General features: G+C 35.2%; 2 pseudogenes; one reads left to right on the plus strand and one right to left on the minus strand.

Annotated features, from left to right (window-relative positions):
• Nucleotides 1–15,843: 15,843 nt before the first annotated feature.
• On the plus strand, nt 15,844–16,209 carry LOC147392331 (G-type lectin S-receptor-like serine/threonine-protein kinase SD2-5 pseudogene; annotated as a pseudogene).
• A 777-nt stretch (nt 16,210–16,986) lies between these two features.
• On the minus strand, nt 16,987–19,530 carry LOC147392332 (G-type lectin S-receptor-like serine/threonine-protein kinase SD2-5; annotated as a pseudogene).
• Between the last annotated feature and the right edge of the window lie 243 nt (nt 19,531–19,773).

Consider the following 19,773-nt stretch of genomic DNA (forward strand, 5'->3'; position numbering starts at 1 on the left):
TCAAATGGTTGTTAGACTATGAGCAAAAGAGCACTTGTAGAGAGGTCGTGTTGAAAATTAAAATCTAACAAGCTAGCTGTGTCATGATCATGATTTATATTAGATTTGAAAAAAAAAGATAAAGTAAAAAAAACTCCTTTTTAAGTCTGATCTATGGCCTTGAAATTGAATGATCATTGAACTTTGATGTTTCAATGAAGGGATTTTGTTGTGTTTACCAAGTGACGCTCTCTCATCCGTTTAATAGCACTATAGATAATATGTGAATTAATGTCATAAAAATACCCTTGCTAGTCAGGCTAGACGTCGACACCCTATAATAAAAAATAAAAATATATATAAAAATAAAATAAAATATATTTTTAGATTGTATCCATAGAGAAACAATTCATGGAGACGATGCATAATTGTACAATAACCGCAAACACTTTTGCACTCTTAGACTCGTGAATTTTCATCCCAATTATTTCAAACTACAATGCATTAAGCATGTATGCTATAGATGGACTCGAAGGCGTCAGATGCCACTTGGACATCCTAGACATACATAACATATATATAATTGAGTCCCCCTATCCTTACTAACTTCACCCTTACTAAGAGTCCATGGGCTCATTTCTTGGTATCCAAAAAAATGATCTGATGCTTCAGGATTGTAGAGGATGTAATTCTATGAATTTTTTTTTTTTTTAAAAAAAAAGGTCATTTTTCATCATTGAATTGCATTTTTAAGTTTGGGAGTAATGTGAAAGTTCGATAACCATCTATTTTCAAAACCTTGGATTTAATTCAAAAGAAATTATTTTTTCACTTTTTTATGGAACTTAAGAGGGATGTGGTGTTGGATATCTGATGTGGTAATCCATTAGAGCAAAACAACTCTTAGTAAGACTCAAAATCTTACTATATTAGTAAGGAAAGGGTTTCACTGTATAATTTGGAGGGGCCATTGAACTCTTTTTTTTCCTCAAATTTTCATTATTTTATTCTTTTTCTATATATTTTTTCTTGTTGGAGCATCTGATGGATGCTAATTTCCGGAAAATTGCAATATCAAATGCGTGCATCAAGCTTAGGGCAGAAATGGGAAGATAGCCCCCACGGATTGTCAAGAAAAAACCTAGGAAATCTGTGCGATGGCCCATGCAAAGCTTAAAATAGATGTTATCTTCTTGTTGGACCTTAAGTTTTGCAGTCGTAAATACCTAGTCTTGGACGTATCAAGTCTCCCTCGTTTTCTATGGTCCCTCGTAGAATTGAAGATTGAGATGTTTCAATCTAACTCTCATTTCCGTGGGTCCTCACTGATTGCTATGCTTACCCATTCCATGCAATTATAAAGGGAAAAAACAATGAAATCAACAATGACCAAATTAAAGGGTAAAAGCATTTTTGATGGTCAGACATGCCTGCCACTTTAACGCATTATTAGATATATTAGAATTTGCCCGTGTTATAGAATTAAAGGAATGAAGAGGAATGACAATAACGTTAGAATGATATTATTAGAAAGACTTAGGATCCAACCCGTCATAACATGGGAATGGTGTCTTTGTGGCACTCTTTAGTTGGAGTTTAAAAAACACTGGGCTCCTAACCAAGTCATGCATGCAGTCCAATGCATTTATTCTTCAATTAAAATGTGCCACGTAGACACTGTTCCTAAAGATAGGAATGGGACACCGTACTCGATCTCTACTCTAGTAGAAAAGAAAAGAGTCACCATCCATTAGTGTCCTGTTCCTGTACAAAAAAAACTGTGTCTATATGATATGTTTTGATTGAAGAATACACATTGGGCTATGTGCACAGCTTGCTTAGGAGCTGAGGTGTTTAAAACTCCAATTAAAAAGTGCCACTTAGACATCGTTCCTATTTTATAAGAATAGGACACCGTATTGGATGAAAATGCTAGCACTAAATTTCTTGTCTAAGGCTTTGATGAGAATGACGTCAACATTGGCTATTGTTACATTTTATTGAGCCTGATGGTACTAATTTATAGGCTGGTAGTATTAATCTAGCCACAGCTTCCACAAGTTGGGTTGTAGTATATATGATGATAATTCTGATTTGTTAGGGGTATTTATAATTATTTTCTATCAAAGCAAAATCGTAATTTTTTCCCCCTTTTGAATATAGTGAAATTGATGTGGCTCTGTAATTCTATATGATAGAAGGATTTCACATAAATTGATGTATTATAGTTAATTTTTCTTGTTCGTTCTCTTCAATTAATTTCACAACCTAAAATTGAAGGTTGGAGATTTTTCAAGAGATATTCCATCTGATTTATTGGTAATCTTATGAAATGAATGCTATTAGTCAATGAGTTTGATGGGCCATTGGATATGAGAAAAAGAATGCATTGATGATGGTAGACCTCAAGTCTTCATAGGATTTCCCCTTTTTTCACTCTTAAGGTATGTTTGATTCATGAAAAATTAGGAAAAATTGAAGTTCCGTAGAAAATGGCAATGTTCCAATGTTTAACGTGTCAAAAACTCTAAATTTACGTGGAAAACGATTTGCCAATACTCCCGATTTTTCTCCATTAGTGATAAATCATTTTCTTAACTCCTCCCTCAAAAAATGATTTGTTGGCATACAACAAATTCACATAGCAAATAAAACAAAATCAATATTTATTTCATAAATAAATTAAATAAAATAAAAAAACAAACAAAAAAATGAAATCAAACAAATTATAAAATAAATATTTAAATTATTAAAAATTAATTATTTTTTATTAAAAAATTTAAAATTATCTAAATCAATCCGTCTTTTTGTAAATTTCTAATTGAATAATTAATTTTAAATTATATCAATATTTATTTTATAAATGAAGTTAGAGAGCTGCTATTAGTGCCCCAAATTTTATTGATTACACCCCAAATAAAAAATAATAATAAGTAAAAGTTGGGGTGTCAAAAGAAACTATCTCATTATTTTCTAGATTTGATCTATTTTTTTGTTTAGGATTTTATATGAGCCTAATCATAATCGTAAACAACTATTAAAATTGTTTAAAGGAGTGTTATAATGTTGAGATTGTAATTTTAGCCAAACCTTTGTAATGTTTGAAGACTGTGTTTTCATCTCTAGCTAATTGGAGTATGATAAATGATTTAAGAAATTGGAGTGGAATAATTAAAATGTAAGGTGCCAATAGTAGCTCTTTAAAAAATTTGGGGTGTCAATAGCAATTCTCTAATAATTTAAGAAATTGAGATGTAATAATTCAAATCTTTTATAATAAAAAAAAAAATGTGTACAATTAGGTTTTGGTGGTCGTGAAGTTGGGCTGAAGGAAGTAAGCAAAACATAAGAAGATGAGAAACTTCAAAACAACCTTCAAGGCCCATACATCAACCATTAGAAATGAAGATTCAAAGAAAGTTCTGTAGTCAAACAAAGGCTGTCGTATCAGACCCATATGCAATGCTATAGAAGTCAAGAACTCTCTTTGTGGAAGACTTCTGAGAGCGCCCCATCCATTGAAAGGTTGAATTGGCTCTATAACATTCTCTCCTCCTCACATTCTTAGCAATGCATAGTCTCTGTATAATGAAGGATCCTAGATTTCTCTCTGCCATATCGTCTAGTTCTGGACCATCTAGTGATTTAGTTAGAATAAAAATTTGTAATCTTTTTTTGTGTGCAAAAGAAGCAATCACTTCATTATATTGAAGAGGTCGCTTATTTAACTAAATCATTTGGTACAATGTATTCATTAGCTTGAGTGGGCCAAGCCCAAACTCACTGGATTGCACCTGACCTTGAGTTATGTTTGAACACATATATAAAGATTGAGACAAATGAATGAGATCCCTAGGAAACCTGCGTGATGCAAGGTTTGCCTTATTGATCAGATTGCTATGTTATCCTCAACTTCAAAATGGATGTTATATCCTTGCTGGACTCTTTGTTTTGCACTTACAAATATTGTGTCCCTAGCGTATCCTTCACTTGTTTATGTGGGTCTCACTGAATTAAAGATTGAGATTTTTTCTACGCAGCATGAAACAATAAAAGAATAAGAAAATTTGGAATTCACCAAAACAGAACTTTCAAAGAGAAATTTTATTAAATGGAAGATGTGAATCGATGATCCGGGATTCTATCTTCTATAACTAAATTTATTAACAAAATGTAACATTCTTGAAATAAGAAAATTGCCTAAAAAGGGGGTAAATGAAGGAATCATGCCTGAAAGTGCAAAATCCATGGTAAAGTATAGATCTTAAAGATCTCAATAATTCCATTCAAGAATGGGTCCCACTGAATGATTCGAACTCGGGAGGCTCATAATTTCTACTAGTGCCTTTTGGCTTTCTAATTTTGGTGATATCCACGCACTCCATGAAATCTTCTGCCACTTATTCTACCTCATGTTTCAATCTAACTCTTGTCTTTGTGGGCCCTCACTGATTGCTATACTTACACATTCCATTCAATTATAGGGGAACAAATTGAAGACGACCAAAGTAAATGGCACAAGCAGTAGTGATGGTCAAACATGGCCACATCAACGCGTTATTAGCATATATAAATTTGTGCCCATAATGCACGTATAAATACATATGTATCATGGGCCACATTATATGATGAGTCAGAGGTGCACAACTTACAACAAAGAAATCAGAACCATACAATCAACTTAGCTATGTTGGCTAGGTGTCCGGAGAGTTGGTCCTACGCCCTAGTTTCAAATCTCATTGAACCCACCTTCACGCTGAGCAATAAACCCTTGTTAGCCTAGCAAAAAAAAAAAAAATTGAGCCATATAATATTTCTTTAATTTGGTGAGGATATTGAGAGGGATGAATAGAGAAACAAAATTCATTCAGCCAGCGATAAATTTCTTGTCTATGGCTTTGAAGATAATGATAAGGTCCCAATAACTTGACTTTGGGACCGTAATTTCCCGGATTCTATCACATTATACATGCGTAATCACTATGTGAAAATACACAAAATTCGACGGCCCAAAACCGTCGAATTATGTAACTATTCGTCGGCCCCGACCGTCGAATTCATCTGTCGAATTTGGCCTTGTCGAAAAAAAAATTCGACGGTTAAGAACCATAGAAATTTTATAAATTCGATGGCCTAAAACCGTCGAATTTTATAAATTAGACAGCCCAAAATCGTTGAATTTTATAAATTAGACAGCCAAAAACCGTCGATTTAGTAAATTCGACGGTCCAAAACTGTCGAATTTGAATTTTTAAACAGAATTTCAACGGCTTTAGGCCGTCGAATACTATATTTACGACTGTCGACATAATTTAAAGACTAATGAAAACTCTTTTTTATGCATTTGTCTTCAACCCATACCTACGAAAAAAATCACACATTCATATCCATATCGACATTCACATCCCATCCACACCAATTTGCATTCAAGCATTCAATTCATAGTATCAAAGAATAATAAGATTTTAAAAAAAAAATCACTTATATAAATCAAAATTTTAATCTCACATATTATAAGAATTCCTGAGATCATGTTCACATACATCTATGTAATGAAGTCTAAAACCTAAAACAAGGTTTTACTATCCACTCTTGATGGCATGGACCTAAAACAACCAAGTTCAAGATGATCCCATAGAGCTGAAAAGACTACTCCAGTTTGGGAGACAGACACGCTTACTATGCCTTGGTACCATCCAGCCACTGCTCTCTGTTTCTAGCCCCAAAGGCACGTCCCGTCTCACCACGGGCTGAAGGACTTTAGACTTCTTCCTTGCCTTAGCAGCAACCTTGGAGACTTCTTCTGCACTCAAGCGTGCCAGTGCTCCTCACTGTTCCAAATCGTATTTTGTTCATCAAGGCAGTGCAATATTCTTATAAAATTATGTGAAAATATCTAATAAATTCATCTACCTCTCCTTGTGGTGTAAACACAAAAACACGACTCCCCAACAGCTCTCTTGTGATAGTGTCAACGAATTCTCTCGAGCTCATGTTCCCAACAAACTCCTCTTGCCATTCTCTAATAGCATTGAGCCAGCCAATCTATAGAAAACAAGATTTTATCCATAAAATAGAACTCAGGTCAGGAACTTTATTGGGTACTAAGAAACCCCTCCAATAAAGATAATCCACTATCACAACTTGATAAGTATGGTTTAACCAAATACCCTGAGAGAAATGTTTGCATTGTTCAGGCAGACTGTTTTCCCTCTTGAATTCCTCCCTTTAGGCATGACATGGCCAACTAAATCAGTAACACATACTCTCCCACTGTAGTGAGCAGCAATGCCTCTCTGGGCTATTAGATCCATCTTTTTAGTTCATATCTGTCAAAAAAAAATATATCCCACTATCATACCTTTAAAGCATAAAAAGAAAAAAAGACAAACAGTTGGCTCAAAATTGAGCATCGATAGAAAATTTTGGCAAACAGAGGCAAATTGTAGGTAAGGAATTAGACATAAACATGAAGAAATAAAAGGCAGTCATAAACTCACCTGAACTTCCAGCCGAAACATGCTCTCGTAGAGGAATGGTATCACTGTGGTATAGAGACTTTGATAGCCATTTGGCTTTGGGGTCGCAATATAGTCTTTCATCTGTTACATAATAAATCAACATTATTTACATAACTTTGATAAATGAAAAAAAAGATAAACAGGGAAAAAAAAAACAATACTTACAGATTGAGGAATGGGGTTCCAGATTCCGTGGACAAGCCCAAGAACGTGGTAGCAGATCTGCATAAAGCACGATTATGAGAACTGGTTAAACATCATGCATCATTAAGACCATAACCCAAAAGCATCAAGAATATAACCCAAAAATTCAGTGAAGGCAAGGATTCACCTGCTGAGCACTGCATAAAGGTCTAACACCAATACATGACTTTGGTGTTATAATAATACGAAGCTGGTACATGCAGCGGTAACAAAAACAAAATGAGATTTTGAATTTAAATGATGGATGTATGTGCTAATCAATGCATCCCCAAGCTATTTTAGGCCAAGTATCAAACCTGTACGATTTGGTTGAGTTCATTTATAGAGCCTTCAGATTTCAGCATGGCTTTATAGATACTGCAATAAACAATAACAATTATTATGACTGGTACTGCAAGATATCAATTTTACAACAGTTTAAACAAATCCATTAAATGAATCATCTGATTAACCATTTCAACTGGCATCGATATTTGTAAAATGGAATAGCTTGCCTTTACTACTAATAGAATAAAACTGCAAGTTCAGAACATGTTCGTTGTCGGGTTAAATAACCAAGGTGTTTGTGAATTACCATTTCCAACATTTGGTCCTTGCGTTTTTCAATTATTGACTTTCGAGCAAGAAGCCTCTTGTGTTCCTCATCTACAATCTCTGCCAAACCAGGAAGAGTCTCACCGAGTTTTGATGTTCTCTTTACTGAAGGATAAATCAGGCCTCTTGCTTTATCCAAAGATTCAGCAAAAGTGGTTAGGTGATCCTGAAGCCCGACAGATTCAAGATCCTGCAAAACAAAAACCAAAAAAATGCCAATCACATAAGATAAAACTGTAGAAGTGATGGTCTTACATGACTATGTCTACATGCCCCTGGCATATAAACACGGATATGGAAAACCTTAGCTGAATGCAGCTGAACTCAATGTAATCAGATGAAGGTTCAATATAGAAGGAAAAAAGACAACAAAAGTCCAAACACTCAATAGAAACACTATTCCTTCACACAACCAAAACATGTTTTGTAATTCAAAAAAGTAACAAAGGATGTTCCAGACAGAATTTAGCACTAGACCATAATGGCCAACACAGCCCAGATGCTTCCTTCGAAACTATTACCTTATGAGAGATGATCAGTCCAAAGATAAGGCCTTTTTTTTTTAATTATTATAAATGTGGACTGAAGGACTTGCTTCCTCATGTAAAATAGTTAATGCAATTGTTTAGCATGTCAGTGTGGCCAGCCATTTTATCAAAAATAGAAAATAGACGATTTCGTTAATAACATTTATACAACAGGGTCAGAAATTGGAATTTATATCCATCCTTTATGTGTTGATTTACATATATCTCTAAATTTATTGGAGAATTACTTGGACTAAGGTTTCTATGCTTATACAAACAATTTCTGATTATGACCTTTCTGAAAAACTTCATAGCTTACAGCAGTTGTTAGGATGATCTTCGTCATCCATCTCATCATTTGCAGTTCAGTTTTCACTAGCAGCACTATGGATGCTTTTTACACTATTATAGCCCTATAAAGGTTGGTTGCATATTAGAAATTATCCCAACATAAATGAGGATCCTAGACAACAACTATAGAAGACCTACGTGTGAATCTTACCAAATCAAAGCAATCTACAAGGGAAAAAAACGAGAACATCAAAAGAAAGAAACGCTAAAGATGCAATCAATGAAAAACCATTGATTGTGCTTGCTAAAATAATCAAGGTACCGTTGGTTAAAGTATAGAGCACTCATGCTGGAAGCTTGCTTCGATGCCAATTTGAACTGATCCAATTTTGAATGGCTAATCAACAATTTGGCTTTTCAACTGTTGAAAATTAGGATTGGGGATGTGGAGTGAAGTTCTACTAAACAGCATTTTGGCCTTCATTTGGAATATGTAAACTGTGATGGGGAAGAGACAAGGGTATCAACAGAATCACTATTATAGCTATATAATGGTTGGCTGCATACTAAAAATTATCCCAACATATATGAGGATCTAAGACAACAACTATAGAAGACCAATGTGTAAATCTTACCAAATCAAAGCAATCTAAAAGGGGAAAAAACAAGAACATCAAAAGAATGAAACACTTAAAATGCAATCAATGAAAGTGCATGTACCTGTGGGATTTGTAGTGAAGCTGAAGCTAGCCCAAGATTTATAGACTCCCAACATTCTTAAAGCCTAGGCACCCTTTCAAAACAAGTAGTTGAAAAAGTAAACTCAGCTAGAGTTTCCTTCCAACTATTTTCCACATGTTTTTATTTCTACAAACAAAAGAACAAAAAATTAAAAAATAAATAAAAAATGACAGAATTTTCAGAGATGAGTTTGTCTCTCTGTCTAAGTCTCTATATCCAACTTAATTAGTGGTATATTATACATATAAAATGTGGGTAGCTATCAACCCACGATTTGATATAGGTCCTACTCCTACATAGATCACAAGCACACAATTAATTTTATTTATTTTTAACTACTTTTTGATAAGAAACTATGCCTAACACTTAATTACTTCTTGAAATAAGAATGCAATATTAATCTTATTTCTGTAAAGTGCTCTTGTAATCATTTCAATTAGATACTCTGCTGCACACCCAAGTGCTGCCACATTGTGGACTGTTATCTCAAAGTTGGCATGCTGCATGATGAAGTGCTGCCACATTGTGTCAGGATTACTTGAAAGCAGTAACAAACTAAGAGGATGAATTCCACATAGCTTTAGAAACAAACAGATATAAAATCTTCATAGAATGAGTGTATAACAGATGTGAGGATAATTATTCAATTTGAAGGTTTAGAGAGAGGCTACAAATGCTTTTAACAGCTTGGATTTGGAGGTAAATAGAACAAGTGAGAGGGGATTACTATGAATAAGGAGAACATTAAAAATTGAACAATAAAATTTAAGGTCTTAAGCAAGAAATTCCTATATTATAAATTAAAAGTTAAAACTAGAGGAAATGGAAGTTTAAACTACCTTAATTCCACCTTTATCCTCTTCAATCTGGCCCTTAAATAGTGTTGTAAATGGTCTACCACCAACACCAACAACAGCAATGTCAGCATCCAACACTCTCCCATCCTTCAGTTTCACTGCCTTTACCTGAAATGTAGCAATACTTATTTATGAAAAACACTGTAAACAAAATTGAACGTTAATATAAATTGCTTGGATGCTGAGAAACTAACCTCTCCATTTGCATCAGAATCAAACCCTACAGCTACAGTTCCCTTAATAATTTTGATTCATTTATTAGCATAGTATCCTTCATAGAATGTAGCTATTCCAGGAGTGAAAGGCCGAGGCTCTACAAGAAAGTGATCTATGTCAGATATAAATTATCTTTTACAGATCATATAAGATATAACCTAGCAAATACACCTTAGAATAGAATTCCAAATCTTAACAAACTAAACTGGAAAACAAAAGAAACTCATTACACCCTATGAAGAAAGTTGAAAACTTTATACAAGGAAAGAAGGATACCATTAATTAAAGGAGTTTCAAAGTCCCAAACAAGAGAAAACAAAGGAACAAAAGGATCCCACATCTCCTTATTATGTAGAGCCTACCTCAATATCACCTACCATGTATAAATTGTACTGATAAGTGATCGATTGTAAAGCTTGCTATAAAGATGCAGAGATAGAGATTTAAGAGATAGAATTTGGTAAGTTGAATTCGTTCCACGGGGACAATTGGGATTCAAATGTTCAATCGGTTAAAACCAAAACAGATTCTCTAAAAAAACAAAACAGATTTGTTGCAAATTAGAAAATGAAAATTAACAATAGAAAAGAGAGATTGAAACTAGTAAGAAAGGGCTTACAGAGCTCAAGTCTACCATTGCAAGTCATCCAAAATGCTAATTAATTCTAAATATGACTCAATCCATGTAGCAAGTCATTGCTCGTAGATCGGAAGATGATTCAATAAATCCATTGATTGGAACCCAAAAGTATCCATGAAGATCTCTGATTTAGGCAAGATTATCCGACTTATGCTTCCATTCATCACAGAGCATGAGTGTTCTTGAACTTATCTAAGTAATACTCATCAAAGCTTGAATTAGAAGCATGAATTAGATGATCTTATCATGAAGAGATTCACAGATTTAACATTAAACACAAAAATATAAAATTGAAATAACATGAGTAGAATAAACTTGCTCCAGCATCCTTGATCTCTCTAAAGAGGATCTAGCCACTCATAGCAAGGGTCATGGTTGCAGCAATAAAAATAAAGAAGACAATAGATGGAGAGGAGAATGTAAAACAGAGCTGCAACTTGTGATTCCTACTTTAAATGGTTCTCCAACGAATTATAATAAGAACTAATGGGACAATGAAATAATACAATCAACTCTTGATCCTCTCACTACTACAAAACCCTCTCTAAAAGAAAAACTAGGAACTATGCAGAGAAATTAGGGAGAAGAAGAGGCTCAAGAGGGACCCAAGAGGGGACCCCTTCTTTGAAATCAACCCTCAAATTTATAGTGTTCGTATTCGGGTAATCGGGGTGATTTGGCGGATGATTTGATTCGAACGACCCATTCAGTTACAACCACCGAAGCAATTGAAAGCTTCTATGAAAATCTCGAGGACAAATTCCTCGAAATCACCACGGAGCACCAAAGCCTAACCGTGGCGCGGTAACGTGGCGCTCAAATCGATCGCGGTTTTTCTGGAAACTTCCTTTCGGCTCGCATATTGTAACCGTAGTTGTTTCGCGATTTGATAACTTCCACGTGCGCTTTATTTATCTACAATTAACAATAAAATCTCATTAGCTCTATTAATTTGGATAAATAATTTAATTTTATAATTATGTAAAGGAACTAGCATTTATAATGTGATAGAATCTGAGAAATTACGGTCCCAAAATCACATTATTGGGACCTTATCAATAAGTTTCTAGATAAGTTTCAAATCTTTTTAACAAGTAATTTTAGACAATACCAATAATAAGAAAGATCTAAGCTATGTTTGTCATGGATGTAGGATTTTGAAGAGCTAGTCAAGGACCATTTCCGGAGGCATGGTTTTTACATCCTTAAAGCATGTGATGCATCTATGAAGGGCTACTTAATTGGCTCTCTCACAAAAGATGCTTTTGTAAGTGATAAGAGCAATGCGAATTCAACATCAATTGGTTTCAAGTTGATGCTGGCTAAGATTATGCCCAAGCTAATCTCAGCTTTAAGTGAAGTTGGAGTTGATGTTCACCAATTCAAACACTTGCAACAGTCAGAATAGTGAAGTCAAGGAGGTCAATTCTGTTTCATGGTGTGTAAAAAAATGTTTTTTTTTTTTTTTTTGGCTTTTCATATATTTCTTCCTTATATTTATTTAAAAACTTTTGAGTTAAATATAATGAAACTTATATATTATAATATGTGTATAGGGACATGTCCACATTTTGGACTTCTCAAAGCCATCAATGTTAGAATCCTCGTATTGGTGTCGGTCACTGTCCACGTTACATAGGGCATAGAGCACTATGATTCCTAAATTACGTATCACATGAGATTCTATGCTTTGCTTGTCATCTCAAAAGAATTTGAGGCTTTATCATTCTAGAAACTCAACATAATACTTTTGACAATGTTACAGAACCAAGTCAGAAGTTACGTATGGTCAGTAGATGAAAAAATGAAAAGAAAAAAAAAAAACTTACACAAAGAACTGAAAGGCCAATTAAATAATCACAATTACATCCCTTTCACCCTTCCTTTGAAATGCGTTGATTTGAAAAGGAGGGTTAAGTCAGTTTTGAGACCTCTACTTGAAAAGGAACAAGATTCGCCATTTGCCCATGTCCATCTCCAGAAAGTCGCCTCAGCCTCAACAACAATAGCCACCAATGTAAACCTATCTAGAGAGAGAGAATTCCTCTCTTGCACATCCATTTCGAGTCTACCTCAAAAGGTGGACATCTAGTCATTGGAGAGACTCAATGATGATCTTAAGAAAGCCATTGGTTTTTGCTGAATTTGGAAAATCAAATAAAAATAAAGGATACACTTTAAGTGAGAAGGATTCATTCTTGGACACTATTAGCAAAGGGAACACATTCTTGCTCTTTGGGGTGCAAGAACCTGAAAGAAGTAAATTTAAAATTCATCTCTTTTCATTAAAATAAAATGGAACATCTCATGAACCAGAATTCTTCACATCCTACCAATATGGGGAAGGATATTATATAGAATAATTTACCAAAACGGTAGAGTTTTTGAAATTATTTACCAAAACGGTACACTATTCAAAATATTTCCGAAAACGGTAATTTTACCGTTTTCGGAATTAATTTTTTTTACCAAAACGGTAAAAACAGTAAAATGTATTTTTTTTATACTCAAAATGCCCTTTTTTTGTTTTACATATGTATTTATAATTTTAACCTTAAAAAAATGAAAATCCAACTTAAAAGATTCACTCTCTTTTGGTAATCCAACAATCATATGTATTTACAATTTTTTTTTTACCAAAATCAATTTTATTTTTGTAATTTAAGTCAAAAAATAAAAAAGGGTATTTTCGGTAAAAAAAAATACATTTTACTGTTTTTACCGTTTTGGTAAAAAAAATTAATTCTGAAAACGGTAAAATTACCGTTTTCGGAAATATTTTGAATAGTGTACCGTTTTGGTAAATAAACAAAAAGTTGTGCATGTTTTGGTAAATCTGCCTATTATATATGGGAAACTCAAGTTTATTAATATTCTTCCTTTTTATTATTGGTTTTAAGCATACTAAAGCCCAAATGAGAAGGTTAAACTCAACAATTGTAAAAGCAAACGCAGAATCCAGCCCCAAATTAGATACAGTTACCACTAACACAGTTTTTTCCCAAATTTGCTGTTTGACATCTTTTTCCTTGAGCCTCGACATGAGGCATCATCGACATAGCTGCAAAAGAGAAAAAATGCACAATACAAATAACCAAAACATATTCATCCACTACCCACTAGGCTACAAAGCACTTCAAAACAGCATCTACAATACAAATAACCAAAACACCTTCACGTTGAGGTGTAATGAAGTTCAACATTTTAGAAAACTTTCAAAAATTACACAGTCGAGCAAAACAGGGATGAAATTACATCATTTGGAAACAAACTAATAAACATTTTCAGGGATTTTTAGGGTTTTTGAGAGAGATGGACTTACAGATGAGATCTGGAGTGGTTTGATCGGTGTCACTGATGAGTGAGTTCAGTTCTTAGGGTTTTTTTTTACTTGAGATCTAATTTTTTCTTCGATTGGAGCTCTAAGAGATTACAAATCCATCGACGAAGTGACAAGAGCTCGTTCCGTGCTCTCGATCGATCCGAAATGGGAGATTGAGGGACGTGAGTAAGAGTGAGAGATCGTTCAGTGCTCTCGATTGCTTGGTGTTCTCGATCGCTCAGTGCTCTCAATCGAACCAAATCAAGAAGGATTTGTGAGTTTCTTCTTCAACAAATCTGGTTTTCTCTGAAATGGCAGAGAAAAAGAGTCAGTAAGAAGTTGAAGTTCTGTTTTTGTTATAAAAAAAATTTGTTGAGGTTATATTTTTGTTAAAAAAAAAATTTCGGTGGTTCGTTAGGCTTAAGCTGTCGAAATTTTTGTTTGAGCTAAATTGCAGGTTTTGGGTCGGTAAAAACAAACGACTGACTCAGGCTGCCGCTAAATAAGTGCAGAATTTGGGATTTTTTGACATAATGCTAGTTCCTTTAAATAATTATAAAATTAAATTATTTATCCAAATTAATAGAGCTAATGAGATTTTATTGTTAATTGTAGATAAATAAAGCGCACGTGGAAGTTATCAAATCGCGAAACAACTACGGTTACAATACGCGAGCCGAAAGGAAGTTTCCAGAAAAACCTCGATCGATTTGGGCGCCACGTCACCGTGCCGCGGTTAGGCTTTGGTGCTCCGCGGTGATTTCAAGGAATTTATCCTCGAGATTTTCACAGAAGCTTCCAATTGCTTCGGTGGTTGTAACTGAATGGGTCGTTCGAAGCGAATCATCCGAAAAGTTGACCCGATTACCCGAATACGAATGTTATAAATTGGAGGGTTGATTTTAAAGAAGGGGTTTCTCTTTGCTCTCTTCTTCTCTAATTTTTTGTTTTTCCTCTCTTTAATTCTCTGTAATTTTCTATTGAGAGAGCTCTTGAGTGTAGTGAGAACATCAAGGTGCTCAATTCTTTATCTTTGTAATTTGTTGGAGAGCTATAAATAAGGATTATAGATCGATCATCATCTTCTTCACCCATGTTCTTCATTTTTTTGTTATTTTCTGCAATTACGATTCTTGCGATGATCGGCTAGACTCTCCTTAGAGAGGTCAAGAATGCCAGAGCAATTTCATCCTACCAATGTTGTTTTGATTCTTTATTTCTGCTTTACATGTTAAATCTGAGAATCCTCTTAGGATAAGATTAGTAAACTTATACATTTCAAATCAAGCTTAGATGATTGTTACTTAGATAAGCTCAAGAACAATCATGCTATGTGAAGAATTGAAGTATAAATCAGCTACACTTATTTGAAGTTGGGATTCTCATGAATACTCTTTGGTTACCATCAATGTTTAACTCGATTTATCTTCCGATCCACGAGCAATGACTTGCTACGTGGATCAAGTTATAATTAGAACAAATCAGCATTTTGGATGAATTGCAAAGGTTGAATTGACCTCTCCAAGCCCTCTTTCTTATATCCTCAATCTCTATTTGTAGTTTCAATTTCATTTACAAATTAGTTGTTAATTTCTTCTCTATCTTTAAACAAATCAATTTTGTTTTTAAGAAAAATCTGTTTTCTAATTCTGTTTTGGTCTATTTATCCGAATGAGTTTTTGAATCCAAACTGTCTCTGTGGAACGAATTCGACTTGCCCAAAGTCTTAATTCACATCTCTATTTCTGCATTTATTTAGCAAGATTTACAATCGATCAGATAATAACATCGGCATTGCGTTGTAGTACCAAGTATGGTGATAATTCTAATGATCTTGGAATTAAGTCTCTCGATTTTTATTGTTGAAGTCCTCGTAATTGGAATATAGATTGTGAGTCGCAAGAAGAACAAAGATGCAAAAGGGTAGGATTATTTAGAACATGTGCCAGTAATGCCAATGAAATTCTCTTTCAAAGAACTAAAAGAAGCGATTGAGAATTTTCAAGAAAGATTGGAGAATGAGGGTTTGGGTCGGTTTATGCGAACATTGAGTAATGGAGTGAAAGTTGCAGTGAAGAGCCTCAATCGTTTCAGTCAAGGGAAGAAGGAATTCTTAGCCGAGGTCAATACTATAGGCAGCATCCACCATGTCAAACTTGCAAGACTGATCGGATTAAGTGCCATGAAGTCACATTGGCTTTTATTTTACAAGTACATGTGCAATGGGTCCTTGGACAAGCGGATCTTTAACAGAAACAAAAATTCAACTCTTGATTGGCAAACCAAACAGAAAATCATCATCAACATAGCCAAGTGACTAGCCTATCTCCATGAAGGATGTAAACAGAATAGTCCACTTGGATATGACGTCCCAAAATGTACACTTGGATGAGTACTTTGTCGCAAAGGTTTCTGATTTTGGGTTATTGAAACTACTTGATGATGGTGAAGATTTTAGAGTGTTCAATGGATGTTGAACCCAACCTAGATTACAGCTTCTCGGTGATACTATGGCCAACGGCAGTTCAAAGAGAAACAGATTTGTGCGTTTCAGAGCCAGTATTGCCATCTATTCTTTCAGGACCAAGGTGAAAGAAGGACTCTCAAAAACAAGTATCGAGAATTATTCATGTTTTCCTGTTTTTGTTTTCCTTCTTAATTTTTGGTTATTTTTTCCCCATTGCCCCTTGTTGATTAGTACCTGATGTTCCTATAACATATTCCAAACCACATAGATATTCGGGTGTCGTTATAAACAACTATAAAGTTAAAGTTAATGTTCAATGTGATGCATTTAAGATTCATAAATAAGTGTGTTTTACAACCCAAGGAGACATGTTAAAATCCTTCAAATTCTTGAGCAATTAGTCTTTCCACTTCTGTATTTTTTCCCTGCAACAAAAGATGTTGCTCTAGACTTTAGGATAAGGCATCCATAATAATTAGTCGTGTTTATTTTTGGATGAAGAATTGGATCTGTTTGTTACAAATACATTCATGATCAATGTATTTATAGATAAAACGAAGGAAAAAAGTATACAAAAAAAGGAGAAATACAGCATTTCATAAACAGTTGTCTCCTAATGGTTCCTTCTATCATCTCGGACCGGATAGAACTGATGGCAATAAGGGAGCTGAAGCACCAAATTCTGCTTCGCCATGAGCTGTCACTGTTGCCAATGGTGTACTTGAGAAGTTAAAATCTACGTTCGGCTCAACCACCATCACACCCTCTAAGACCTTCACCACCACTGACATGGAGGGCCTTCTTCTAAAATCACTTTGTAGACACCACGCTGCAGCTCTCATCATCTCCATGGCTTCTTTTCTATGTAATTGCATATCATCATTTTGTTTGTCAATCATATCAAACAACTGATCTTCCTGTGCTTTTCTTTTAAGTAAACCGAGCAAATGCATACTTTCGTCGGGCTGAGAGTGATCCAAATTCTTCCGCCCACACACAATCTCCATAACCACAACCCCAAAGCTATAGACATCTACTTTTTCCGTGATCACAGAACTCAACCACTCAGGAGCTAAATACCCTGGAGTTCCTCTCATTGTGGTCATAACTTTCCTTTGATCCTTTTCTATCAACTTAGATAACCCAAAATCAGAAACCTTAGCATTGAAGTTCTCATCAAGTAGGATGTTTTGGGGTTTTATATCCAAGTGGACTATTCGCGGCCTGCACTCTTCATGAAGATAGGCCAACCCTTTGGCTATATCGAGGACGACCTTGGATCTGGTTCGCCAATCAAGAGTGGGCTCCTGGCTTCTATGGAAGATCCATTTGTCCAAGGACCCATTGCACATGTATTCATAAACTAGGAGCATATGTGATTTATTGGCACAAAACCCGATTAATCTTACCAGGCTGACATGGTGAATGCTGCCTATAGTCTCAACTTCTGATAAAAAAGACTTCTTCAATTGGCCTAAACCACCAAGGCACTTCACAGCAATTTTGGTCCCATTGATCAAAGTTCCTTCAAAAACTGACCCAAATCCTCCTTCTCCAAGCTTTCTACAAAAATTCTGTCGCAAATTTCAAGTCTTTGTAAGAGTATCTTGTGATCATTCCTGGTACTTGATCTAAATAATCCTCCTCATCTTTCTCAAAATCTTTTTTCTTCCTAACAACCACCACCAAGATGGTAATTATAAGATATACACCAAACAAAGCTCCAAGACTAGACCCAACTATAATTGCAGTTCAAGTTATTTTCATTTCGGGAGGGGTAGTAGTAGTAGTAGTTGATGTAAAGATTTGTACCTTAATGAACGCGGACGAATTATAATGGGTCGTTTCTTTTTCATTGCTCATTAGCGAAAAGAGATGTGATGGCAAGAAGCAATCTCCATTTGAAACATTCCCACCATATGTAAACAGAGCAGCTTTGCAAGAACAATCCTTCAAACAGGACTGCTTGCACCTCTCCATATCTGTGTCTGTGATATTGGCTGGGCGATAGAAGTAAGTAATGTCCTCTAGATCAAGAAGGTTGTGATACTGAGAAGATTCACAAGACAATTGAGTAATTTCGGAACAGCCGAGATTGGGTTGTCTGTCGTTTAATTGCCTAAAATAGGTCGTTTCACTACTTGTTTCTCCGGGACAGCTACATTGCCCATTTGAGCAAATTCCATAATTCCCACAAACAGGAGGATAACTACAGTTGCCAAAAGGCGACGTCGTTAGGAGATCGGCCACCGGCTTCCACTCTGACACCCAATCTGACATCAATTCGTAGACTGTTAAATGCCTGTCTGGCCCCAACTTCATATACTGAGTAGACATCGCCAGCGAGACTGCAATCTCATCATCCGGCTGCTTGGGTTCAGCTGAAAGTACGAACATAGAAAGACTACCATTCACAAATCTCGCATATCTTGGTTCTTCGCTTTCTTTGGTGCCAAGAATACGTGATTGATAATAAAACTGTGGAGGATCAGACTCAATGAAAGCAAATAGGCCTTCTGTTGTAATCAAAAGAGAAAACAAACCAGCATCAGTCCAATTTGATGCATACGCACTAGCTGTGAGCCTTCGCCCATCCATTAACTTCTGCCCAAGGACTAATGTGTCTGTGGGATGATCAAAAGATTGCCAAATGGTACCATTGTTTCTGTCGAAGAGCACGAGATTTCCTATTTCAGTCATGTTTACGCCTATAACAGATTTACCAGTTGTGTTTGTAGACCAAACAAAAGTACCATCGACGTCTTGTAAGATCAAATTTCCTTCTGGAGTGAGTTGCAATGTTGCATTCTCTCTAACAAGATTGTTTCGATTAGCAGACCATACTACTTGTGGAAATCCTATATAATCAATAATGTCAGGTGCGCTATATGTTTGAACGATGAAGATGACAAATAGGAAAGAAGTGCAGTCTCCATTACAGTGGAAACCGCAAGCGAAACATGGGCCAGAGCTTCCTCGAAGAAGAATTGGTCTCACCATAGACCCATCATCCTACTTCACAGAATCTGTACTGGAGGGGTTGTTGATCCAAGAAGCGGAGAGGTTGGCAATCGGATAATCGAAAGGTTGAGCCTTGATTGAGTAAGAAGAAGAGGTCAGAAGAATCAGAAGGTGAAGAAGAACACAATTCAAATTCAAGTAGATACCCATTAATTCTTTTTCTAAGGAGATTGAGGTATCAGTGACATAAAGCTATAAGGAGAAGAAAGAGAAGAGATCTGGAAACACAGAGAGATGAGAGAACTTTAACAAAATAATACTGCAACTGGACATAAAGATTGAATTATATGATAGAACTTTAAGCCTTCAATCCAGTCAATAATTCTATTTTAATCCAATTTTCACGTGTGCATGAAAATTCAAAATCCTGTCCTACAAAGTGCAGACTCATTC

The sequence above is a fragment of the Akebia trifoliata genome, chromosome 11 (assembly GCF_017979445.1).
Source record: "Akebia trifoliata isolate Shusen 1 chromosome 11, ASM1797944v1, whole genome shotgun sequence".
Taxonomy (NCBI): domain Eukaryota; kingdom Viridiplantae; phylum Streptophyta; class Magnoliopsida; order Ranunculales; family Lardizabalaceae; genus Akebia; species Akebia trifoliata.